We start from the raw sequence: 26,556 nt of genomic DNA, 5'->3' as shown, positions 1-26,556 counted from the left end.
TTTGGAAGAAGCATGGTCTGCTCCCCATGTATCTTTTTTTTTTTTTTTTGTGGTAAAGAGTTCTGTTTGGGAAGCCTTAACATTTGAAGCCCGATCACCAAGGACTTTTGGGATTTGGCCTTTTGTGCTGCTAAGGGGGCCATTGAGGACATATGAAGGGAGGTTTCACAGCGGTATCTGAACTTGATGGACACAATTGATGAACTTTATCGTCTGGAGGTTGGACTCAAACCTGATGGTTACTAAGCTGTGAACTTTTGGACATTATCAAGCCTCATCAAGGTTATCATCATCGTCATCATTCAACTACAGCTTCTGATTTGATAAGTATCAGAGACATTTATGAAAAGACCTTGAATGCTGTTGGTCTATATGCAAACTTAATCATTTGTGGAGTGTTTGATTATGGCATGTTAAAAAATTACACGATCTTGGGTATTCTTATGATGTTATGGTTTCTTTTGTAGCTATGGTTCACCTATGGAAGTTTGTACTTATTTAAGGTGCGTTTCACAAAATGGCTGATGGGTCCTTAATAAAAATAATATAATTGTAACAGGCAGTTTCTTTAATATAGAGAAGAGCGGTTACACTATCTGTCAGTCACTACGAGTCATGTTGTGACGTCGAACTGGGGTCCATGGAAAACGCCACAACCTGAACCCCGTCACAACCTTGTGGCATTGCAAATGTTGCCAGGCAACGCGTGTCAACAAATACTGTGCAAAGGTCGTAACCTTCCCATTTCTCCAGAGCAATTTCACTGACCTTGGTGCCTGCAGGGACCACAGGTGAGTACATCACTACTGGAGGAGCCAAACCGTGGGGAGGAATTAACTGATAGCAGACTAGACAGACAGTGAAGACTGTCAAAGGGAAGACAAAGGTTTACCAAAAACCTTACTGTGGGAGAATGCACACATCGGATTACCCGTTAGGGAATCAGTCATATGGACACCTAGCTGAGTCTGACTTCCGGAGGTGCAGGAGGATATTCAACCAAGGTTTGTAGACTAAGGAACTTACTGAAAAGGTAGGCTCTTATCCCTAGTAGCAGCAAGCGTGACACTGGACAGTTCTTCCCTTTGCCAACTACCTGTTGCCCAACACAAGGGAAGAAACTGATTCAACACAGAGATTGTAAAATCTCGGAAAGGTATTCAGTGTCGCCCATCAACTTCAAGGCTTTATCTGCCTCCTCCGGGGGCAGTGATTGCAGATTTACCACCTGATTGCGAAAAGGCGTGGTGGGAACCTTTGGCGCATATCCAGGCTGGGGTCTCAGGACCACGTGAGAGACGGCCGGCCAGAATATAAGGCACTCCGTGTGCACTGAAAATGCTTGGAGGTCCCCAACCCTCTTGATGGAGATGAGTGTAGTCAGGAGGGCTGTCTTAGCAGACAGGAACTTAGGCTGACTCCAGTGCCTCAAAGGAACCAGCCAGGACGACAGAGAGATCCCATAAGGGCACTAGAGGTGGCCTAGAAGGATTTAACCTCCTGGCACGCCTCAGGAACCTCATGATGAGACCATGCTTTTCCAAAGACTGGCCAGGAAAGCACTACTGCAATTGTGCATCTTTGGTGGTCTTCTCTGCAAGAGGAACACCAGTTAACAGACTCCACTTCAGCATGTAAGCTTGATCACCCAAAGTTCCAGCAGCAGAGAAACCGAGACTGGGGCAGCAGATGATACAGTTCCACCCCGAAAAGCAGAGAGGCGAGATCGCAGAACTTCCAGAGTAAAATCCCTCTCCAAAAGGGTCTTTAGCGTGCTGGATACACAGACACTGAGGGCAGCGATCATGGCTGTTGTTAGCAGAGAGGTAATGACCACACCCAAGAGGACACGGTCGAAATGGCCGTGCTCAGAAATTGCTCTTTTAATGAAATGCCCAGGGGAATTGCTGATGAAAAGGGACGCCACTGACCGTGTTGTAACACCACCAGGAACAACTTCTGTCTCTAACACTTCCTCGTTTGTAGCAGTGAGCTTTCACGTGGCAGTCATGCAGAAACGCTCGGCTCCGAAGCAAAATTTGATGAGTGGTTACACCTGTCACCTATTTATACCCGTGTGACTGGAAGTGACTCAGGATTAGATTCCCCAAAAGCTGATGAACAAATGCCAAATTTCATTGCTGTTTTCTTAACCAGAGCTAATCAGGGTTCCAGACAAGACCCAGTCCGTCGTCTCGATATAACTCGTAGTGACTGACAGATAGGGAACTTAACCCTTACAGGGGTCTAGGGTAATCACCCCCCCAAAATATTTTTTTCATTGTTATTTAACATTTAAATGAAGAGTTCATGTGCACTCTGACAACAAATTAAAGGGAAAAGACAACAAATGCTTTAAGTAAAAAACGGACTGTTTAATGAAGCTGAGGTGCCATGAATGCATTTACACCCCAGAAATTCAAATGCATTAATTATATGAGATTAATGTTTTAAATATATTTGAACAAACAAGTTAAAAATGGAAAAATCACCAGTAGATGGCATTAAATGTAAATGTAATGAGTCAGTCGTTATTGATTCAAATAGCTGATTCATTAAAAATTAGACAAGTGAATCATCGACTTGATTTGCTAGATTTATTCACTAATGAAACATCGGAGACACAAACAGTTCTACTGTAGCTTTGACTGAAATTTTGTCAGCAAACTTGAGCAAAAACAGTCAATATTGTATTAACTTAGAAACTGCGAACTGTGTCTCAGCCATTTTTAACTCACATTTAACCCCGATAGCACACGTACATCTAGGAGACGTCTAAAGGCACACTTTTTAAGGTCTTGCTCACTCATCATAAATGTTTGCATCTTGAAAAATAAATACAAGCTCACGTTTTCAACATTGTTCACATCACTGTCTACTAGCTTGCATTTTCCCCCTCTCTGAACAAAAAAATAATTAAATAAATAATAAGTAATAAATGCATTTTAAAAAACTCTTTGTATCTAGACGATTCATATAAATGACGTATTTTGATTCATAACAGCGAATTTCATCGAAAGGTAACTAGTTTGTGGTTTGTTGTCATTTCAGCATTAATTGCAACTATAAAAGTGATGTTGATTCAGTGCAATTAACAAAGAAAAAAAATCTACTTTTTTTATCATAGAATCAACGTCTGCTTACTAAAGAGTGGGTTCTCCCAGCTGTGGGACCATGGAAGCGCACTTTTGAAGTGCCAGAGCTAATATTTTTGGGTATACTACTTATTTTTTGTCTTAAAAAAAATATGACTTTCATAGGTTGTATTTAATACCCCAAGAATACTTTTTACAGTGAAAATATGGAATACACCTTTACTTTAGTTTTAAAAAGGATTGTTTATAAGGCTGTATGACATAATCAATAATCATATTCTTTACAAACCTGTCTAAACATTTCAAAAACACTAAGCAATATCATTAAACATGGATATTAAAAAGTGAGAATTATTTTCTAACCTGTCATTAAACATTGATTAATCATTGAAGAGCAAGCAGACCTAATATTTGCTTTTTCCTGTAATGAGAATGAAAAACAGAATTATACAAATATTATTATTCACTGTGTGTCTGTTGTCAAATATAATAAATATGTAAAGTATGTAAAGTTATATGATATATAATAATTCAACTAATAATGATTCAACTAATAACAGACCCGCATGATGTTATCCAACATCTATAAAAAATAAATTAATAACATACATGAAAACAAGTGTGTTAAAAAATACACAGAAAAAAACAAAAACAAATCCAGCTTAAAAATGTTCAATGTGGCCTAATTTTTCATATCGTCTTTCATTTCTAAGTAACTTTAGATATGGATACATGCTAAAATAATATTATATATTTTGCTTTATTAAATTCAATTTCTGCTTTTTTTAGGAAAGTTCTCACGCCAATTAAAGAAATATTTGCATTAAAAATTGTGTATTTGAGTCATTGTTTTTTTTTTTGTGACAAACTATACCTAGTTTTATATTTAGCATTTGTTTAGAGCATCAAAATGATCCTCGAAGGAAATATACACAAAAGAACAAACCATCGATTAAAACATTATCACAATCGTAATTTATATAGTGCATGCTGTAACATGATAATGTAATTAAAAGCTGGGCTATACTCCAACACCGCAGTTCTGGTGCACTGTTTTTATGAGAAGAAAGCTCAAACAAAAGAAAGGTTGACAAATCCACTTCTGCTTGAATGGCCAAGTAACCGCTGTCTACTTCTCACAAAACAAACAGAGTCCAGTTTGAAAATGTCATTAAAAAGCACTCTATCTGGTCTCTCTGATTATACAAGTGCACACTGACAGTTTGGCACAAAGCGTGGACAGCTCGGTGAGCTCATGTGGCTGCTATGCAACTCAGATTACTGTAAATCTACTGGATAATGGAGACCTTGAGAAAAAAAGAGAGAGAGAGAGCTCTCCAAACCTCCTTTTCTCTCTGTTCCCACATCTGTCTCTAATATTTGTCTTTTTTCATTTGACTGCGTCTTACATGAGAAGTTGCATTTTTTTTTGTTTGTTGCAGCATTCTGTTTCCAACTAAAGCTAAATAACACAACAGTCATCATCATCATCATCATCATCATCCTCACACAGATGACAGGCTCCTGATAGATGACCCCACTTAGCCATGACACAGGATAGAACATTCTGGGGTTATTCAGACTAACTTATATGTCTTAAGTCTTATTATTAGTAGTAGTATTATTTTATGCATGCATGTGCAAGAAAAAAAGGTGATCTTTGCACCACTCACTGTCTTCCAAAACTATCAAACATCTAGCGCCTGCGCAACAATGCATTTCATAGCAATAGATCCCTAATACATCTCTATAACGCGAGTTCGTTAAAAAAAAAAGCGGCGACCTTCCAAAAGCAGAAAAGCGCAAACATTTCTGCAGAGCTGCACAGTTCATCTCTCGCTCGCTACACATTAGACGTGCACAGAACCCGTTTTCAACCCAACCACCTTCCGCAGAAGAGAGAAGAACCGAGGCGTTCGTGTGGTTACCGGGGTCCAGCGGGATGAGAGCCGCAGGTTCTCTCTCGGGCTGATGCTCAGAGGAGGAGAGCAGCGCGGAGTTCCGGGACTCGACTTCGTCTTGGGCTTTGATCGCCGCGCTCTGCGGACATTAGATCCGAGCCGCGTATTCTCTTCTCTGTGTTCTGGGTACAGAGCAAATATATCCTTGCCTCAGTCCATCGTCTAGCGTCCTTCGCGTTGAGCAAAGTGTCAGATTTCATGTGACTCCCACATTGTGGGAAAACACACAAAGTGATTCCCAGGGTTGCCAGATTGGGTTGACTATTGCCCTCGCTGTCAAAAACGTGTCGTGTACTTTCGGAAAAACAAAGCGTAAAGTCACCATGAATAAAAACTCACCGTTCGTATTTTTACTGAATATTGCAGTGTTCGTTTAAAATGTCTTATCCGTGTAGATCATTGCAAGTTTGAGAACAATAATCTGTTCCAAACGTGATGCACGGTGTTTGAACAGACTTGAAGACAAGTCAAGGAGCATCTTGCAGGCGTGCACGCGCTGTCTGGACGATCCAACAGCTGTGAATGATGAACACAGACCCAAAATAAATTCGGTTTATTTACTTAAAAAAAAAGGTGAATAGCAAAATACTCAAATTATGAATAAAAAAACAAGAATTTAAAGATTATAATTATTATTATATACATGCTAGTGTAACCTTTAAAGAAAAATACCATAATCACAGAAAAAAATAAACAAAAGTACTTAGTACTTAAACACTTGAATTCAAAGTGCCACAGACAAATGTGCTTTTGCGTTTAAAACACTTTTTGATCTAAGTAATTATGCATAGTTACACACACCCGAATCAACAGTCACAGAGGACATGCCATAAATATACAGGACGTGGTCACCTCAACGAAAATGTAAGAAAATATGAGAGTGATGCTAGAAAGAGAAAAGAGCAGTAATGAAGAAACTGAAAAAAAAATTAAAAAATACCCGAGCTTATGACTTCAGCCACACCCCTGGAGCTCTGTGAATATACTGATAGGCCTACATCCTCATCCTCGCCTACTCTGAGGCAGAATATACTCGCTCCTTCAGCCAGCACCCAAACCCAAACCCTGGTGTGGTGAACTTAGCGATCTTGTGCTGTCTGATCAAAACCCGATCTCCAACAGCAATACTTGAATATTCTGCTTCGTGATGCTCATTCAAATACAGTTTGTATTTACCTTTTTTCTCAGCATCATAGTTGTGAACTTCAAGATTTGTATCCACCTGTTTGAGTTCAGGTAACTTGCTTCTCAATTTTCTTTTGAACAAAAGTTCAGCCAGGCTTTTTCCTGTTGTGTTATGCACGATTCCTCTGTATACCTTAACATACTTCCTGAGTTCCTTTTTCCAGTCAAGTCCTTCTGACTGTGCGATTTGAATACATTTCATGATAGAGGCAGTCTAACGCTCAACTTCACCATTGGCTTGAGCCCATTTAGGTGTTGTTTTCAGTTGTTTAATTCCATTACTTTCACAGAAATCCTTGAATTCAATTGACCTGAACTGAGGTCCATGTCTGACTTCAATATTATAGAAAGTCCATGTCGGCTAAATATGCCCTCTAGGCTGGCAATCAAGTTTGAAGTTGTGGTGGAGGTCAGTATGTCATACTCAAAGAACCTGCTGTAATAATCCAACACAAATAAGATTGAATTTTTCGAAGGCAAAAGTCCCAAGGCTCCTGCTTGGGGTGACCACTGCGGTGGCAGATTTTGTATATGGTCATGTACAGCGGGAGCGGTCCACGGTGGTGGGTGCAATGCTCCTGCTTGTGCTGGCAACTGCGGTTTTGCAATTTGCTGCAATTTGCTGTTGGGAGAGACCTTCTCTACTGCAGTGGTGGCTGCACCTATTCTGAAGGAATGTGTGGAGAAATTTTTTTTGACGAGATTCCGGAGTAAAATAGGACTGATTTGAGGTGCTTTTGGAACCAGAATCATGAAAAGGGGAAAAGTAGGAGATTGGAGGTTGTTTTATATATATATATGCCCTTTTTTATACTGGTCAGTTTTACTTTGTTTAGTAAAAGGAATAGAGTTTTGTTGTCTACCATAGATAGATCAGAAATGGTGGGGTCAATATTTGGGTCGAATCTGGAGTTGACTGTAAATTCTGAACATCTGAGGAAACTGAAAAAAACATTGCATCAAGAATGCTGGTGTAACCCGTTTGTCGGAATTATATCAATAAAAGGAGGAAAAATATCTACAAGGTCTGAGCTCACCAAATATATGTTATTTATATTAACTACTAGTATTTGGAGTCTCGGGTTCGGGGTCTCATACTAAACACAGAATTATATAAAAAATAATTGTGCTTAAGAAATGTGTCTGCACTCGCGATTCAAATGTCAATTCAGTCACCAACTGCTTGAATAAAAAACACATACACAGAAATACGTTTCAACAGGTGTTATTTGTATTCAGTGTGTCCTCTTTTTGTTATTGTCACATCTCTGGACTCTGTGTTTATGTTTTCGTTTTATGCCATGTGCTCCCTGTGCCCTGCCTTCCATCTGTGTTAATTATGTTATTGTCATCAGCTGTGTCTCGTCAATTACCCTGTGTATTTAAGTCCTGTGTTTTGAGTTCTGTTTGTCCGAGCGTCGAGGTCCTTACCTGATGTCTTTACCTGTGTTTATCCTGCCTGCCTGTTCGACCTGCCTGCCTGTCTGTATATCCTTTATTTTGCCATTTTGGAATTAAACCCTTTTATTTTCATTTAATCTCGTTGTGTGCTCTCGTGCTTACCACACAACCGTGACAGAACGCTCGGACCTACAAAAAGTAAATAGCGGCGTATTTTCCCCCTTATTTTTTTTGTTTTTTGCCATGTTTGCCCAGTATAAAGACCCAAACTTCCTCATCCGCCTGCTGGAGCAGGGGGATTGCTCTCTCGAGGACTATACCGAACTGTTCCTCAAACTGGCCAACGACTCGCGCTACCCGGACAGCTTTCTGTGCGGAACCTATTTCCGCGGACTTAATACCTCCAGCCAAGCCCAGCTGTCCGGGAGCGGTCCTCGAGAGAGCCTCGCCGTGTACGTCGAGTGGGTGCTGGTGTCCTGCAAATCTACAATGATGGTTGCGCCTGAGGACAACGACACCAGCCCCACTCCAGATCCAGAGCCTAGCCCATCCCTTCACCGCAAGGTCGAGCCCCAGCCTGAGCCCACCGCTGACACGGGGGCGGAGTCGAGCGCGACCACGGACCCATCGCCAGAGAGAGCGACAGAGCCGTGGAGCGTAACAGGACCCGAGCCGTATTACGTCAGACCAGGTGCGCGAGCCAGCAACGGAGTTCACCGCGATGGAGTCAGCCGCCTGCAGGAGAGCGCGAGTGGAGCTCCGCCACTGCACATCGGCTGAGGATGAGCTGATCATCCACCTGGGGCTGCTGGATCTGCAAAGGGAGCTGGATGATGAGGACTTGGACTTAGACTGGGCACCTCCCCTTTATCCTGAGTTCCTGTTCCCGTTTAGCTATCCCGTTAGCCCGCTGGTTCCGCCCAGCCGTCCCGTTAGCCCGCTGGTTCCGCCCAGCTGTCCCGTTAGCCCGCTGGTTCCGCCCAGCTGTCCCGTTAGCCCGCTGGTTCCGCCCAGCCGCCCCGTTAGCCCGCTGGTTCCGCCCAGCCGCCCTGCGTTCCAGTGCCCGCGCCACGTGCGCTCTGTCCCGTTCAGTGCCGCGCGCCGCGCGCTTCTGTCCGTTCCAGTGCCCGCGCACGCGTGCGCTCTGTCCCGTTTCAGTGCCCGCGCCCACGCGGCGCTCTGTCCGTTCCAGTGCCCGCGCCACGCGCGCTCTGTCCTGCTCCAGTGCCCGCGCCGCGGCGCTCTGTCCCGTTCCAGTGCCGCGCCCCGCGCGCTCCTCCAGTGCCCGCGCCCGTGCGCTCCTCCAGTGCCCGCGCCCGCGGCGCTCCTCCAGTGCCCGCGCCCGTGCGCTCCTCCAGTGCCCGCGCCCGTGTGCTCCCTCCAGTGCCGCCTCAAGTTTTCCCACCCTCCCACCCATGCCACACCACGTCGATGGATCCCAGCAGCCCCTGCGCTCATCCTCAGCAAACCATCTGGAGCTCGCCACGGGTCTGCCGGTCTCCATCGCCATCGAGGTTGGAGGATCCTCGCCTCACCGTCCTGCCTCCGAGACCCAGACTCCTCCTCGGCTCGTAGACCCGTCGGCTCCCCTGGGCTCCTAGCTCCCTCCTCTACACCGTGGTCCGTCAGTCCACCAGCTCCACCAGGCTCCATCGTCCCTCCGGCTCCGCCTTGGTCTGTCGTCGACCATCCGGCGCCTCGGGATTCCTCTCCTCCGCCGCCTCGTCCCTCCATCCCACCGGCTCTGTCAGGCTCCTCCTTCCCTCCAGCTTCACCTCAGTCCTCAGTCGCTCTGGCTCACTCTCCTCCTGCTCCGGACTCCTCCTGTCTCCTTCCTGGCTCCTCCCTCCGTCGGCTCCACCTTGGACCATCATAGCTGGGCTCTGGATCTCCTCCTGCTCCGGACTCCTCCTGTCTTCTCCCTGGCTCCTCCCTCCGTCTGTTCCTCCTTGGACCCTTCTGCCTTCTGCCTGCCCCCTCCTGGGGATCCGTCCTCCACCAGAACCTCCTCCCAAGACCCGGTATCCCCAAATCCTAGTCATTTTGGTTTTGTTTGTTTTCATTTGATGTTACCCTTTAGGTGCGAGGACGCACCTTCCGGGAGGGGGGGGTAATGTCACATCTCTGGACTCTGTGTTTATGTTTTCGTTTTATGCCATGTGCTCCCTGTGCCCTGCCTTCCCTCTGTGTTAATTATGTTATTGTCATCAGCTGTGTCTCGTCAATTACCCTGTGTATTTAAGTCCTGTGTTTTGAGTTCGGTTTGTCCGAGCGTCGAGGTCCTTACCTGATGTCTTTACCTGTGTTTATCCTGCCTGCCTGTTCGACCTGCCTGTCTGTATATCCTTTATTTTGCCATTTTGGAATTAAACCCTTTTATTTTCATTTAATCTCGTTGTGTGCTCTCGTGCTTACCACACAACCGTGACAGTTATAAACTGCAAACACTTTGCAGTATAATTGTCACTTGTTTAACGAAAATATATTTGTGTACCTTCAATGAATTATCAACAATCACAATTGAATAAAATAAAATGAAATAGTCCAAACAGTCAGAAGAAATGCGTAAATCCTGAATCAGGTTGAAATGTGTTTGCTTCAATTCAAATCAGTGTAAGTGTATGAACGAATGCCTACAGAATCCTCGCCGAAATCAACGATGAAGAACCGTTCACTCATCACGAACAAGTCCTTGAATCGCGTGATTCACTCGAGTGAACTCCAACTCGTTTCTCCTGGCACGAATCCAAAAGATCGCAATGTGATGAAATCGTCCACTCCCACCAAGCACACTCCAAATCGCTAATGCAATAAAAGAGTTCAGGCATACAATTAAAGAATAATATGCAAGGATGGATATGAATAAGCGAGAGCAGAAGTACAGCTCGTATCTCTCGCCACAAGCTGGCGCATGAGTGACGTCAGCAACCATCGACGCACCTCTCTAATAGTAATTCAATTTGACAACAATCAAATACAATATATTTATATATTTACTTTGCATGCCTAAATCTTACTATACATTAGAAAAAAAAAAACATATTCAATAATATATAAAGAAATTATTCTCAAATCAGAAATATTATTGATACCTTTACTAATTACGCAACTCCATTATTTGAGTGGGTTACATCGGCAGTATGGATAGAAGAAGTGATAGACAGCAGGGGGAAAAAAAAATCAGGGAATTGGAGGTTATACCTTGCCTGGAAAGATTTAAAGCATTTCCAAGCGGTCAGGTAAGATTACAGGGTTCTGTGAGAAACTGCTTGTAGGATTGAGTCGAGGGAGACTTCGAGGAGGGACCTTAAAGGATAGTTCACTGGAATTTTAGTTGTGAATAGAGAGGAACCAGGGTTGGATAGGGTTCCGCTTCTGGCGTCAGCATACTGAATTTCTGCAAGAATCTGTGTTGGCCAGGCATAGGGGAGAGACTTGGGAAGAGTACGGCTGGTGTGGGTTCATCTGGTTCTATGAACGGAGTGGATACAGGCTAGGCTGATGGTTTACAAGGGCTGGAGCCGTGGTGCCTGCTGCGTGGGTTGCCTGCTGGAAACTGGAGAGGGAGCTGCTGGTGTTTGGGTCCTGAGCTTTGCTGAGGCTAGCGGAAGAATTACGGCTTTCTTTTTTGCGGTTGGAGCAGAAGAAAATGCTGAATGTAAGAAGCTGGAGAAACTTGACGACGTCTGGAAGGTGGAGGCGAACATGATCTTAATCGCATTGGCGAATGGATTGTCTCTCGCTTGTTTGAAGTTCCGGGTTAGTGTGCTTGCTGAGCGGAGTCGTGGAGGGATCGGCGTCCTCGATTTCATAGTTTTCTGGTGATTGGTCTTGTTCAGACATGCTGAATGTCATGCTAAGAACAAGATATTGAGGTAAGAGGCTTGTGTGAATTTATAGTAGGCTTCTCTTGCTCTGGTTGGATAATTGTGTGATTAGAAAAAGAGAAGCCAGCCGGGTTAATTATCAGTGCACGCTCCTCCCGAAATTTGTTTATAGCTAAACATCATGAAGTTTAAATGGTCCATGCTAAACTGACCTTTGGTGGGATTCAGAGTCAGCTCACATTCTTTTAGATGCTTCATGACAGCATGCAGGTGTTAATTGGGTGCTTTGTGATTGAGTGCATGCACAATTAAATCATCTGAGATGTTTTCAACTTTCAAGTACAGAAACTCACTCAAGATTATACTCTAAAAATGAGACACTTGTATCTGTATATTCTATTGTGGACCCCGAACATTGTCATCTGGCGAGATTCTGGTATTAGATCTAATTGATGATAACCCATTTAAGATCCAATTTTGCATTCATACTTTGTAGAAGTTCATGTACTGTAGGAATATGGTATCTTTCTCTGATAATTACTTGATTGGCTTGTCGCATGTCAAGACAAAGTCTGATTTTAGAGTTGACTTTTGGCACAATTACAACTGGATTGACCAATGGGGTAGGTCCATTTACTTTTTCAATAATGTCCATTTCTAGAAGTTCTTTTATTTTTTCCTCCACAGGACCTCTCTTTGATTGGAATTCTTGTTAAAAGATGGGCTGCTGGCTGAACTGTTTGATTGATGTAACTCCATGAAACACTTCTGGGTATTGTGACTGGAGTGACTGTTTTAGGTCTGTTACTGCTGCAATGTTTGTGCCAATTTTGAGTACTCCAACTTTCAGGGCTGTGCCTCTGCCTTACAGAGATTCACCAGTCCCTTTTATGACAATGAACTCGGCATGTACCATCGGAATGCCTATTCTTAAATCATTTAGTCATTTAGCAGACGCCTTTATCCAAAGCGACGTTCGGAAGCTCTTTTTACTGGCAAAGGCTGATAGGATGAGTAAGAGAAAAATTTCTTCTCTGTATCTGGGATATATGAATGACATTTAATTATCTCTGATTTCAGTTTATCCCAAGTTTTCTCATCAATGCCATTGCTGGATGCACCTGAGTCTACCAACATCCTCAAATAAATATTGCCTAAGCAAACATTCAATTTATATGTTCCCCTACAGTTCTCTTGGATTACAAATGCATATTCAGGCTACCCTTCCACTTGCACATTTTTTAAGAAATGGTCATGTTCTTTGCAATTTGTTGCAGGACATTTTGAATCTCTTCCCAAGTGGTCTGTATTTCCATATCTGTAACATTGCTTTCTGTATCACTGTTTTACAGCTTTCTGCTTGTTGTTTTCCTTAAAATTTTCCTTTAATCTGCTTTCCTTCTTTTTTCCAAACTATATTCACAGAGTCTGAGTTGGGTTTTGGTGAGTCACTTACTGATGATGCAGACATTTATTCCTCTATATGTTCATAGAGAGTTGGGACTTTGTAGCGCTCAAACACAGGAATACCTGACTATTCCGTTGCAATCAGTGCTCACAACCTCCTGGCTGCATCCTTGTTGAATCTTGTGAACCACTTACCAGATGGTCATTTCTTTACAGTTAGCTATAAAGCCTGCACCTGTTTCCACCCAGATTCGAACTGGGGACCTTTCGCATGTAAGGCAAACGTGACAACCACAACACTTGTGAAAAGGTCAGGCTATGATCTTTCCATTGCACGCTTCTTATATAATACATTCTATTTTCAGCGGCAAACCATGCATGTTTGCCAGTGCTTTTTGAGAATCCACAGTGGTCATTTCTTTTGTGCTTTGTTGAAAATTACTTGGGTATTAGCACAGACTCTGCTGGCCTGGCAGTTACCACAGCCTAGAGTGACTCAATAATTTTCTTCACAAATGTTGCTTAACAGAGGGCCACTCTGAAAAATTTATTCTCTCATGCTCCACAGAAGTAAACCACGCAGGTTTTCAATGACACGAGTGTGGTTTATGTTTAGGGCAATCGCTGAATGCACAGATAGAAACATTGTTGCATCAACTAAATCTTTAGTGACGGTCTTCATGCCTCCCGTTAATGCACAGCTTCGACCAGAGGACCTTTTGCGTGCTAGCGGAAAGTGAGGAACAGCACACTACACAATCCCATCAAAAAAAGCTTTTTCCCTTTCCTCCTCTAGACAGACAAAGTCAAAAAGCAAAAGACGCAGTCTTGAGGAAGCTTGGAAAAAGTCGCAAGTGTTTCTGCCCAGTTTCGATCTGGAGACCTTTTGCCTGTAAAGTAACCTGTTGGGTCTGGATGCCCCTTTAAAGTTCTTTACCACCCTGAAGACAACTCAAAAATTCAAGACTCAATAATAGACACAAGAATTTGTTCCGAATGTGTAACTTGCAAGTGACATTGCTTCAGTTGCAAGGGAAGTAAACTGTTTCCAGCTCCCCTCAGTTTGCTTCTGAAACGCAGCCCCTCACACATCTTTATTTATGCATAGAAAGATTACAATAGGGAACATTCGTTTCTGTGTTTTTGATCCTGATTAGATGTCAGTTAGATGGAATCTGCTTGGGAGCGAGTTCAGCAAGAGTTCAGCAAGGTGTCCGCTCCGAACAGCATCCTGTCCTTTGTGGGCGTGTTGCCAGACTCTTTTCATACACACACACACACAGAAATTCTTCAAAACAACATTGACATATTAAACAACAATGTCAATAAAAGTATGAAACAAGAATAGAAGTTCCAACATAACCTTGTTCTGTGCTCTGTCAGGGAATATTGGACACCATGATAGCAGATTGACAAGCTGCATGAAATCCACACACGTGTCAAGGCAGACTTCCTTGAGTTCCTGCTCTAACCTACTTGGAGTTAAAAGCCTTCGTAGCGTGAAAAACCTTTTATCAAGTGGTCATTTCTTTACATAAACTACTGGAGCTTGTGCTATGCTCTGTCAGTGAAAATTGGACACCTTCACGGCAAATTGACAAGCTGCGTGAAATCCAGACACGTGTCAAGGAAGACTTCCTTGAGTTCCTGCTCTAGCCTACTTGGAGATAAAAGCCTTCGTATCATGTGTCTCCAACTCATTCCGGTTGTCTCTCGACCTCGCCCTAACAACACACGCAGACGACAATGCACTCTTACTAACCTACGCTCTGTGGAATTGCCAGTCAGCTGTCAACAAAGCTGACTTCATTTCTGCTTTTTCATTACATTCTTCACTCAACATTCTGGGCTTGACTGAGACCTGGATTCGTCCAAAAGACTCAGCAACCCCAGCTGCTCTAGCCAACAATCACTCTTTCTCACACACACCTCGTCAGGTTGGCCGGGGTGGGGGCACTGGTCTGCTCATCCCAAACAATTGGAAATATTCAACCCACGCACTTCTATGTAATTACAACTCTTTTGAATTTCATGCAATCACAGTTACTACTCCGACAAAATTCCACATAGTGGTAATTTACCGACCCCTGGACATATTCTAGACACCATCCTAGAGGAGCTGGATGGATTATTGTCCTCTTTTACAGAGGAAGGCACTCCACTCCTACTCTTTGGGGACTTCAACATTCATCTTGACAAACCTTACGCTACACACTTCCATTCACTTCTAGCTTAATTTGACCTCAAACGCCTTATCACGACAAGCACCCACAAATCAGGAAACCAGCTTGATTTAATTTACAAACGCAGTTGTACTGCAGACACCATTTCAGTACAACCGCTTCACATCTCTGACCATTTCCTTCTTACATTTAAACTACATTTTCCTATCTCTGAGCAACCAACCCCTATACCGGTTACTTTCTGACGTAACCTTCGTTCCCTTTCTCCCTCCCGTCTCTCCTCTGCTGTGTCCTCCTCCCTTCCCTCACCTACCCATTTCTCTTCTTTGGATGTGAATGCAGCTACAGATACTTTGTTCAGTACTCTAACCTCCTGTCTAGACGACATCTGCCCTCTCTCCTCCAGGCCAGCACGGACTGCCTCCTCTAGCCCCTGGTTGTCTGATGTTCTCTGTGAGCATCGGGTCAAACTCAGGGAGAGAGAAAGTGGCGCAAATCTAAAGATCTGTCAGACCTGAGCAGGTATCAGACTTTGCTTTCTTCCTTCTCTGCTGAAATCCTCACTGCCAAATCATCATACTTCCAAAACAAGATTAACAACACTTCAGACACACGTAAGCTCTTCAGATCATTTAACTCTCTGCTCTATCCCCCTCCACCACCTCCCACCACCTCAATAACACCTGACGATTTTGCCACATTTTTTACAAACAAAACAAAAGCGATCAGTAGCCAGTTCTCAGCCCCCCCAACACACAACCTTCAACCAACCACATCGACTACCAATTCCTCCACTTTCTCCTTCTGCTCCCTCACTGAGGCAGAAGTATCCAAACTTCTCCTCTCCAGCCATCCAACAACATGTCCGCTAGACCCCATCCCCTCTCATCTTCTGCAAGCAATCTCCCCCACAGTCTTGCCAGCACTCACGCACATCATCAACACATCTCTCCTCACAGGCACCTTCCCCACAGCATTTAAGCAGGCTCGGGTAACCCCACTGCTCAAAAAGCCCACTTTAAACACTTCCCTTATTGATAACTACAGGCCAGTCTCTCTTCTTCCATTCATAGCAAAAACACTTGAAAGAGTTGTTTTCAACCAGGTATCACTGTTTCTTTCGCAAAACAACAAACTGGACCATAACCAGTCAGGTTTCAGGTGCGGCCATTCAACTGAGACTGCGCTGCTCTCAGTCACTGAAGCCCTGCGGACTGCAAGAGCTGAATCCAAATCATCAGTTCTCATTCTGCTGGATCTATCCGCTGCTTTTGACACTGTGAATCATCAGATCCTGCTGTCTGCCCTCTCATCACTGGGCATCTTTGGGATCCCACTTTGCTGGTTCGAATCCTATCTCACTGGTAGGTTTTTTAGGGTGGCCTGGGAGGAGAAGTATCCACAGCACATCAACTGGTCACTGGGGTTCCTCAGGGATCGGTTCTTGGACCCCTCCTCTTCTCCATTTATACTACATCACTAGGCCCCATCATACAGGCTCACGGCTTCTACCACTGCTACGCCAATGACACACAGCTCTACCTCTCTTTTCATCCAGATGATCCAACGGTAGCTACTCGGATCTCGGGTTGCCTGGCGGACATCTCAGCATGGATGCAAGAGTACCACCTACAGCTCAACCTGACAAAGACTGAGCTACTTGCATTCCCTGCCACTCCAACTACACAGCATGACTTCACCATCCAGCTAGGTTCTTCTACAATTACCCCATCAACCTCAGTCAGAAATCTTGGTGTAATCCTCGATGACCAACTAACCTTCAAAGATCACATTGCAAAGACTGCTCGATCCTGCAGGTTTGCATTACACAACATCAGAAAGATCAGGCCCTTTCTAACAGAGCAAGCTGCACAGCTACTTGTCCAGGCCCTTGTCATTTCTAGACTGGACTATTGCAATGCTCTTCTGGCTGGACTTCCATCAAACACAATAAAACCTCTACAAATGATTCAGAATGCAGCGGCACGGCTGGTATTCAATGAGCCCAAAAGAACCCAATGTATACATATTCCAACACAAAACACTTCACAAGAGCTAACAATATCACTGGTCATTTTCACTATTAAATTGAGCAAGATGATCCAAAAATGGCTGCCATACGTTATAAAATTTATCTATGTTGCCTGCAATTCCAAACCGAACTCTCTCTATGTGCAGTATTCCTGTACAAGAGCTTAACCAAGTCTTGAACTGATATCCTCTGACTTCCAAAGTCGTAGAATTATACTCTTAGCAATAATCATTCTATAAATAAGTGTTTTGTACAGAGTCATTATGGTCCATTAAAGAAAGAGAATGTCCGAATAGTGCAATCTCTGGGTCAGGCTCCAACACAAAACTATACATTTCAGAAAACCATTTAAAAATGTCACACCAGAAATTATAGAGCTTAGGACAAGTCCAGAAAAGATGGGTAAGAGAGCCTTCTGCAGACTTACACCGATCACATGTAGAAGAAATAGTGGGGAAAATTCTGTGCAGTTTAGACTTTGAATAATGTAATCTGTGCATCACTTTAAATTGAATTAACTGATGCCTAGAGTTAATAGAGCAAGAGTGAATCCTGCTAAGGCTCTCCTCCCAGATTTCAGGTCCTATTTCTATACCCAATTCCTCCTCCCAAGCATTTTTAAGGGAGAGTGTAGAGCAACTACTTTCATTAGAAAGTGCATTTACAAAGTCAGAAACCAAATGTTTGGAAGCAGGCGAGACCAACATCAGCCTATAAATTCTTCTTTCCTCCGGGAGAGTTTCAAAATTAGGCACTGCATGGCGTACATAGTTCCTAATCTGCAAGTACCGAAAGAAGTGTGTTTTAGGGAGAGAAAATTTGTCTGCTAATTGGGAAAAAGATGCAAAATGTTTATTTATATACAGGTCCTCCAAAGTAACAATGCCATTCTGCCTCCATATGCTAAATGTTGAATCCAATAAGGAGGGAGGAAATGCATGGTTGCGATGCACCGGGGAAAGACTGCCGTATCAGGCAACTTACAATTCTTCTTTATTTGGTGCCATATTTTCAGGCAGTTTGAGACAATAAGATTATCCACCTTTACAGGTGGAAGCAGTCCAGGGGCTGAGAAAAGAAGCGCTGGGAGGGAACTGTTCCTAACACTACTTTTTTCAATTGCGATCGAGGGGGGGTATCAACTGAGATTTCCATACTATAATCCTCCTGCCAGTAAACAAGAGCCCTTGCATTTGCTGCCCAGTAACAGTGTAAAAAGCAAGGCAGAGCCAGCCCACCCATCTCCCTAGGCTTCTGTAAATTTTTTTTTGATATTATGTGAGCTTTGAAACTCCAAATAAAGGGTAAAATGACTGAATCTAATGATTTGAAAAAGGCTTTTGTCAGAAAAATAGGTAAATTTTGAAAGAGATACAAGAATCTAGGCAGAGACAACATTTTAACAGCATTTATACGACCTACCATAGAGAGAGGAAGAGTCCTCCATTTACTAATGTACAATTTTAAGTTTTCCAATTTCTGTGAGAAATTCAATTTAAAAATTAATTTGGGATTTTTGGGCAGAATAACACCAAGATATTTAAGTTTGTCTGTAATTTTGAAAGGGAGATTTTCTAAAAATTCTGTATCAAGATTAGCATTTAAAGACATAAATTCACTCTTTTGCCAATTAATTGTGTATCCTGAGACTGTACCAAAAGATTTTATAAGGTCCAATAATATTGGGACTGACTGTTCAGGATCAGACAAAAAGAGGGCGATATCATCAGCATTCAATGAGATGTAGTGGTCCACATTCCCCAGTCTTACAGGTTTGATAGACGGATGATTTCTAATACTAATCGCAAGGGGTTCAATTGCTACTGCAAAGAGTAAAGGGCTGAGGGGACACCCCTGTCGTGTGCCACGATGTATCAATCAATCAATCATTTTTATTTATATAGCGCTTTTAACAACACAGGTTGCATCAAAGCACTGTACAGTATAATGACAGGGATGTATAGTGTCGAGCGTGACCAATTTCTTATTAAATGCAGAGACGGTCTCTGTAGTCAATTCAACGATAGTCACTAGAAGTTAAGTGTCCCCAACCAAGCAAGCCAGAGGCGACAGTGGCAAGGAAACAAAACCCCATGCATACAGAATGGAGAAAAAAAAAACCTTGGGAGAAACCAGACTCAGTTGGGGTCAGTTCTCCTCTGACCGGACGCCCAGCACTTAACTTCCAGTTCAATTTTAAACGCAGCTGTGTCAGATAGTGTAAATGACTTAGTGTGTGTGTGTGTGCGTGTGTGTGTGTGTGCATCAGGATCTGGTGATCTGTCGACGGGCGCATCTAGGTTTTCTGGTCTCTGATGAACATAATCTCTGGGTGCTGATCCACCATCTAGTCTGGATACAAACTGTGAAAACAGATTGAGAAAGAAACAGGACTAAGATTAGCGTAGATGCCATTCTTTTTACGATGTCACAAGTACATCGTATTGTAGAAGTAGTGTTCCCGGTTCCAGCAAATCTAAGTAATACAGCCTAAAAATCCTTTAACTTGATTTGAATAATAAAAGGTGTGTTGGTGTGTTATGTGTAGGCTAAGTTAAAAGATGTGTCTTTAATCTAGATTTAAACTGGCAGAGTGTGTCTGCTTCCCGAACAGAGTTAGGGAGATTGTTCCAGAGTTTAGGTGCTAGATAGGAAAATGATCTGCCGCCCCGCAGTTGATTTTGATATTCTAGGTATTATCAAATGGCCAGAGTTTTGAGAACGCAGCGGACGTGCAGGACTATAATGTGATAAGAGCTCGCTCAAGTATTGAGGAGCTAAACCATTCAGGGCTTTATAGGTAATTAATAAGATTTTAAAATCTATTCGATGTTTGATAGGAGCCAGTGCAGTGTTGACAGAACCGGGCTAATATGATCATACTTCCTAGTTCTAGTAAGGACTCTGGCTGCTGCGTTTTGGACTAGCTGAAGTTTGTTTATTAAGCGTGCAGAACAACCACCCAATAAAGCATTGCAATAATCTAACCTTGAGGTCATAAACGCATGAATTAATATTTCTGCATTAGAGGTTGAAAGCATAGGTCGTAATTTAGATATATTTTTAAGATGGAAAAACGCAGTTTTACAGATGCTAGAAACATGGTTTTCAAAGGAAAGATTGCGGTCAAACAGCACACCTAGGTTCCTAACTGATGATGAAGAATTAACAGAGCAGCCATCAAGTGATAGGCTGTGTTCTAGATTATTATATGTGGGGTTTTAGGTCCAATTATTAGCACCTCTGTTTTTCAGAATTTAACATTAAGAAGTTACTCATCATCCAGCTTTTTATATCGACTATGCATTCTGTTAGATTCTCAATTTGGTGTGTATCACCAGGCTGCGCTGAAATATAGAGCTGAGTATCATCAGCATAGCAGTGAAAGCTAACACCATGACTCCTGATAATATCTCCCAGAGGTAACATGTAAAGGTTGAAAAGTAACGGTCCTAGCACTGAGCCTTGAGGAACTCCATATTTCACTTTTGATCGATATGATACCTCCTCATTTAATGCCAAAACGATGTAGTTAAAATGGCTTAGATTTTTCCTGATTTGTGAGAACAGAAGAGGACGGATGGGCATATAATGTTTTAATCCATGACACAAAACGACTCCCAAACCCAAATCCCTCTAAAATGTTTAGTATGTAGGGCCATTCTAATTGATCAAAGGCCTTTTCCGCGTCTAAACACAGAGCAGCCACTTTAGAACCTTTTTGATATTTGTTATACATTATGTGCATTAATCTTCTAACATTAAAAAATGAAAATCTATTGGGGACAAAACCTGTTTGATCTGCATGTATAATGGATGAAATATGTTTATTTTAGTGCTGTCAAACGATTAAAAAATTTAATCAAGTTAATCACACTGATGGACTGTGATTAATCACGATTAATCGCACATTTAAAATACAAAGATTTCCCTGTAAATGTGTTGAAATAAAGAAATGCATGTCATACTAGTTTAAGGAAACAGATCTTCCAGTTTTATTATCTCAACAATTAACATTTCTATTATAATATTATTTCAGAAATGAAAGTCTGCAAAAATACAAAATAAACAGTCTCTACATTCTTCATCCAAAATAAAGAAATGTATAATAAAACTACTTCAAAGAGACAGATCCTCCAGTTATCATCTTAACAATCAGGTCTATTTTAGAAATTAAGTGTCTGTACAGAGACAAAATGAACAGTCTCTAGCGTGTGCATCTGTGCAACATTCCTCCTTCTAACCAATCATACAACATCCTCTTCTTTCAGCCAGTTGCTCAGACAGACTAACTTATTAACATTTTCAGATGAAAGAGTGGACCTCTTCTTCTGCACAATGTGGCCTGCCAAAGAGAACAGTCTCTCACATGGCACTGTTGAGGCAGGTGTAGCCAAATACCTTTTTGCCATATGGGCCAGCTTAGGATGGGCACCTGAGTGTGCTGACCACCACTGTAGTGCACATACGTCTATGCTGGCATAGGGCTCTCCCTTGTACCTTTCCAGACATTTATCTGTGGACAGAGCCTCATCATCAGACTCTGACTCTGATCCCATCATTAGGAGGGCCATTTTCTTCTTTGGTGGCTCTGGGTCTTCTACTTCTCCAGAGCTCTGTGGAGCAGGTTCTCCATCCTTCAGCATCACACTCAGCTTTTGCCACACCTCTCCCCTCTCTGATTTGGGCAAGCACCTAAGGTGCTTGAACCTGGGGTCTAGAGCTGTTGCTATCTTTAACCACCACATATTTGAGCTCTCCTTCTGCTTGTTGAGATCCTTTGTGAATGAAGCCTTGAAGCGCACTATGTAGGCAGGGTCATCATCAGAAACCTCCATTGTACGCAGGAGATGGCACAGCGCAGGTAGCACCACAGAGCAGGATACATACTTTTCACCTCCTAGGAGCTTAGTAATGTACCTACAGTAAATACACAATTGACTAAATGACTACAGTTTACATTCAGACTTATAAATTACTTGTTTTTATTAGTAAAATTGAAGAGGGAAAAAAATCAAGTACCTGCAAGGTTCCAGCAATGTTTCCAGCTTTGCCAATCTGTCGTAATCAGCTGAGGTTAGCATCGCTAACTTATGTTTCTGCTGTGCCAGCGCTGCACTTACTGGATCTTTATTGTGTAGAAGCCGCCTTATCATTTCAAGAGTTGAATTCCAGCGCGTCGGTTTATCCTGCACAAGAGACTCCTCTGCTAGTCCATGGGAGACTTGAGGAGCTTTCAGCTCTGCAGTGTTCGCGGGACTGTGCTTGAAGTGTCCGACTATTTTACGGCACTTGGCTAAAACGCTGTCAAATCCGCTGTCCCGAAAAGCCATGGCGATAACCCTTTGTATAATGTGCGCCACACAAGGAATATGTTCGAATGGTAAACTTCTTGCTGCAGCAGTCATATTAGGAGCACTGTCAGTCCCTATAGTAGTGACTTTGTCCGTTATCTCCCACTCATTTGCAACATCAAGAAACTGGCTAGCGCATGCTTCGGCAAAATGCCTTTCTTCTGTTTTTAACACTCCTAAAGTGAATGAGTGCAGATGCCAGTTGTCATCGACTAGATGTGCTGTGACACCAAGGTAGTTTTGGTTACTTACTTATGTCCAGTGGTCTCCAGTAAGTGCTATAAAAGTGCCTTCTGACAACTGACTTAGTTTTTTAGCTTTTTCACTGTCGTACAGTTCATGCATTCTCGTAACAATAGTTCCCCTCGAAGGCAACTGGTATGATAGGTCGCCTGTGGCAATCTGAATGATGTCTTGAAGCCCACGGTCTTGAACTATGCTAATGGGTCTTTGGCGATCCATTTAGTTATGGAATTAGTTAGCTTTGCTGATGTTGTTTTGTTGACAGGCGTGGGCCTGCTACACTCAGCCAGTGTCCTTTGACGAGCGCGGCTTGTTGATGCCGTTGCAGCACTGGCATCTTTTCTAACATCAGCCAAAATATGTTTGGCCCGAAGATGGTACTTCAAACTTGTTGTGCTTCGGTGAAAGGATAGTTCATCACTACAAAAAGTGCACACAACTTTGGTATTATCAAAACTTCCATCCGGAAGCTTTTTAAAACGAAATTTGCCGTTCAGCAGACCAGGCGTCCTATCCTCTGCCATGATGTTGTAAAACACATGTGTGACGCTGCGACGTTACCCTGATCACACAATAACAGATAACCATCCGCGCTGCGATGATGGCAAGAAGTTCGGGTCAAACTTAACAAACGATTAATTTGCGTTAAAAAAATAGTAACGCGTTATTTTTTTTTTATTAATCGCATGCGTTAACGCGTTAACGTTGACAGAGCTAGTTTATTTACTCTATTAGCTAATATTTTGGTAAAGATTTTGATATCAGAATTAAGTAACGCAATAGGTCGACAAGATGAAGGCTCAGTTTCATCCTTACCCTCTTTCAATATTAATGAGATATTAGCATTATATAATGCTACAGGAAATTTTTGAGTCTCTAAGGAATGCGTGAACATCCTCAATAAAAGGGGGGCCAGCTTCTCAGAATATTTTTTTATATAATTCAATACCGAAACCATCAGGTCCCGCTGCTTTGCCATTGGGAAAGGACTTTATAGCTTCAACAATCTCTTGGGACGTAACATCAGAATTCAGGGCCTCAGAAGCAGCGTCACTCAGCTTAGGAAGATTCACAGAGCTCAGCCAATCAGAAACATTTCCCCCTGCTTTTGATGAATACAATTCTTCATAATATTGTCTAAAACAATCATTTATGCCTTTTGGATCAACAATTACATCACCTGTCTTTGATTTAATTTTGTATATAGATTTATTGTCTTGTAAACCTCTCAGTTGTCGAGACAGCAATTTATGAGGCTTATCTCCCAGCTCGAAGTATTTTTGTCTCACCCTTAACAGCTGATCCCATACCTGCTCATATAAAATACTATTATATTCATATTTCAATTTTAGAATGGCTTGTAGTGTAGAAGGATTAGAAGAGTTTCTATAAGAGGGCTCTAAATGAGATAATTCTTCTTCTATTTCTAGGAGACGCCTACGTTTGTCTCGCCTGGCTGAGGACTCAAAAGAAATAATATGGCCCCTAATCACCACCTTAAGAGTTTCCCAAAGGATGGAATCAGTGACTTCAGCATTATCATTAATCTCTAAAAATTCTGATATCTTGTTAGATATAAATTGGGCAAATGTCGTATCAGAGAGTAAAGCAGGACGAAAACGCCAACAATATGGTTTAGTCTTATGGCCAAAATCAAAAATAACTGAAGTTGGTGCGTGATCAGAGATTAAAATGTTATGATAATCTGAGGCGACCACATTTGATATAAATTTAGATTCTAAAAAAAATAATCTATTCTGGAAAAAGACGTGTCTTTGTGAAAAAAAGGAGTAGTCTCTACCTGAGGGATGTAGCAGCCTCCATATATCGACCAGGTTCATGGAGGAGATTAGGTCATTCAAAACCATGGAGGCAGAAGGCAACTGGCTTACCTGGGTTGACCTGTCCAAAATGTTGTCAAGCACACAATTAAAATCCCCACCTATAATTACATGTGAATCAGTAAAATCAGACAATAGGTTAAATATTTTGGTGAAGAAAGTTGGATCGTCAAAATTGGGCCCATAGACATTTAGAAGTGTGACATGAAATGAATAAATATAACCCGTTACCAAAATATATCGACCATTTGGGTCACTCAGGCGAGAAATATGTCTGAATGGAACTGTCTTGCGAATTAAAATTGCAACTCCTCTAGCCTTACTCCTCTAGCCTTACCTGCCCAGCTGCATTTGAGCATCTTCTCCCTTGTGGGCCTAATATGTGTTTCCTGTAAATATATAACATCTGCAGACAAGGATTTAAAATGTGAAAATACTTTAGCACGCTTAACCACATGACCCATACCTCGCACATTCCAGCTGGTAAAAGTAATGCTGTTGCCCTTAGAAGGTAAACTAGAAGTCATACCACAAATAAAATTGAACAATGTACATGCCTGCCGCCCTTTTAAAATATTTGAAATAAAAAGAATTAAGAGAAAAATAATAACCAAAAAAGAACATTTCCCCCCAACCCCCATCCCACTTTCCCAAACAAAGTGAGAATACACATCCCAAAAAATCACTAAGGGGTTGCCGGACCGTCAGAACAGTGGAACTTCGGTCGTGTAGCTCCCACTCCATGTTCATGTAAAGAACTCATGAACAAAACAAGCGGTCATCTAAATGTTCCAGTCTAAATAGCGCTGCTGCGAGAAGAGTCACATACATACTCAGACAAAGGATATCAATATATGTCTTTAGCGGTTTTGAGACAGCGTTCCAATAAAGGTCTCCGCTTCCTCGGGAGAGGAAAACACCTCATCAGTGGTACCGTGCGAAACGCGCAGTCTTGCAGGGTAAATGAACCTGCTCCTCACCCCGGCATCTCGGAGTTGTTTCCTGACATCCTGAAATGCCTGGCGCTGTTTCATTATTTCGGCGGGAAGATCCGGAAAAATGTGTATCGGCCTTTCCTTATAACGCAGAGGGAATTGTTGTCGAGCCAGCTGAAGTATTTTTCCTTCATTTTAAAGTGATGAATCCTGGCTATCATTACACGCGGCCGCGCGTTTTCTCCAGGTGACTGCCTCCCCAGCCGATGAGCGCGATCCACCTCAAGTGGTTTAGAAAAGTTACTAGCGCCCAGTAGATCAGGAATAAACTCTGTAAATTCCGTGGGCCGCCCATTTTCTATCTTCTCAGGTAAGCCGACGATTTTAATGTTTTGTCACCTGGAGCGAGCCTCCAAATCAATTAATTTCTCATGGAGGGATGTATTCTCTGATTGTATTTTGAGCCACTTCTGCTCGACGAGTGAAAGACGGCGATCATAATCGGCTGCAGCATTTTCCACCTCCGTGATTCTATCTCCGAGAGGCACTAAAGTTGCTTATGTGGATGCCAAAGATGCCTCCAAAAGATCAAACCGGTCTGTCATCATTTTGCTCATATTCTGTATTGCCAACAGAATACTGGTATACTTCAAGTATACTCCGCAACTCATCCCCGAGATTGCCGCGACCTGTTCTGCTGACTCCGAGGGTGACGGAGCAGGCGCCTTGTTCGGAGCTTTATCCATTTTTTCCCCTTGTCTGTTTTCGGCTTAGTCATTTCGTAAGCTTGCCCTAAGAAGTGTCCAAAATAATAGTGCTGAAGAAACCTGAAAATTATAGAAATAACCGACTAATTTAAAGAAATGGAGGAGAGCTCGACAAACTACGACTACTCCATGTGGTGCTCACTAGCGCCCCCCCCCATGCCGAGGGGTCTTCTGCAAGAACCCCCGTTTGGCACCTCCCGAGCAGAGAGAAAGGAAAAGAACATCTACAGCAACGACCAAAGAAAGGAGTTTTTGTCATGATTGTAGTTCAACACAAGCAATTAAAGACAAAGAAGGAACTCTAACTAACATGGAAATAATTGAA

The 26,556-nt window shown here is 42.6% G+C and overlaps 1 protein-coding gene across 1 annotated transcript in view; it reads right to left on the bottom strand.

Annotated features, from left to right (window-relative positions):
• Positions 1–5,254, bottom strand: part of scara5 (scavenger receptor class A, member 5 (putative)) — a 38,824-nt gene extending 33,570 nt beyond the window's left edge. The window contains exon 1 of the mRNA XM_043220477.1: positions 5,024–5,254. The gene's annotated coding sequence lies outside the window, so the exon portion shown is untranslated. The remainder of the gene's footprint in view (positions 1–5,023) is intronic.
• Between the last annotated feature and the right edge of the window lie 21,302 nt (positions 5,255–26,556).

Source organism: Puntigrus tetrazona, chromosome 20, assembly GCF_018831695.1.
Source record: "Puntigrus tetrazona isolate hp1 chromosome 20, ASM1883169v1, whole genome shotgun sequence".
In the NCBI taxonomy this organism is placed as follows: Eukaryota; Metazoa; Chordata; class Actinopteri; order Cypriniformes; family Cyprinidae; genus Puntigrus; species Puntigrus tetrazona.
The sequence above is the reverse complement of the archived record's forward strand: the minus strand, read 5'-3'. Positions and strand labels throughout refer to the sequence as shown.